Below are 1,113 nucleotides of genomic sequence, written 5' to 3'. Positions count from 1 at the left end.
GACTGATGATGACTCTGTAAAGTCGAAATGTTCCGTATATCAGTGTTATATTATTATAATAAATTTATATATATATCTAATAACCATAGCTCAATTGTCTTAACCTGGGAGATTTATTAATTTTAATTTATAAATTACATATCTATTATATAATTTAATTTTATACTTTTTTATAATCAGATTTCTTTAATGTTTCAATAAATTAACCAGCGATTTATATAATTTACGATTAAATTTTAAGGCATAAGAATCGTCAGGACAACAATCTACTATGATTTGTTAATTTCTGATGGCTTAATTTTTAATATCTTCAAATCTCATGTAGACATCGCTTTAAAAAGATATTATTTGGACTATAGACAGAGTCTACGGTTCGGACAAGATAGAAGAAATACAGTAACATAAAACATAACGCAAGAATCAGTAAAGCGGGGAGCACAGACTTTTGCATAACGCATAAACCATATACACAAAGAATTTGATTGGTCCATTGACTCATGCATAAGAAAATGGGCCAATGAAATTCCTTATGCACATGCTTTATGCGTTATGCAAAAGTCTGTGCTCCCCTCTTTAATCAGAATTAAGAGTTCAAAAGAATTCGGAAGGTGTGTGCGACAACCTAAGAGAGAAAGTGAGAGAAAAGTTCAGATGGCGTTAGCGTATGTAATGTCTCAACTTGCGCATGCGTGCTACGATTTTGGCTTCACCAACATCAGGAACTAAAGGTGCTTTTTCATGCGCAGTACGCTGCAGCAGCAATTCGTTACTATTGGTTAAGAATTTTATGTAAGCTAGATGACGCACTTCCTGCGCAAAATACATTTTGCCGCAGTTCATTGAAGTTGAACCGAACGAACAGCAAGCAGCAAGCGGCAAAATCGAGAAAGCTTACAATATGTCCGTCGTTTCATTATGAAAATATTATTTATTGCAATAAATATTAGGAAAATAAACGAAGAATGGCTTCGGATAAGGTACGAATGTTTGTAAATTAGATCATTTTATACTTTACACTTTACTTTTTCAAATTTGTGATAAAGTATAACAAATTTGAAAAAGTAAAGTGTAAAGTATAAAATGATCTAATTTACAAACATTCGTACCTTATCC

This window comes from Cyphomyrmex costatus, unplaced genomic scaffold, assembly GCF_001594065.2.
Source record: "Cyphomyrmex costatus isolate MS0001 unplaced genomic scaffold, Ccosl1.0 scaffold1081, whole genome shotgun sequence".
In the NCBI taxonomy this organism is placed as follows: domain Eukaryota; kingdom Metazoa; phylum Arthropoda; class Insecta; order Hymenoptera; family Formicidae; genus Cyphomyrmex; species Cyphomyrmex costatus.
This window is presented reverse-complemented; position numbering follows the sequence as displayed.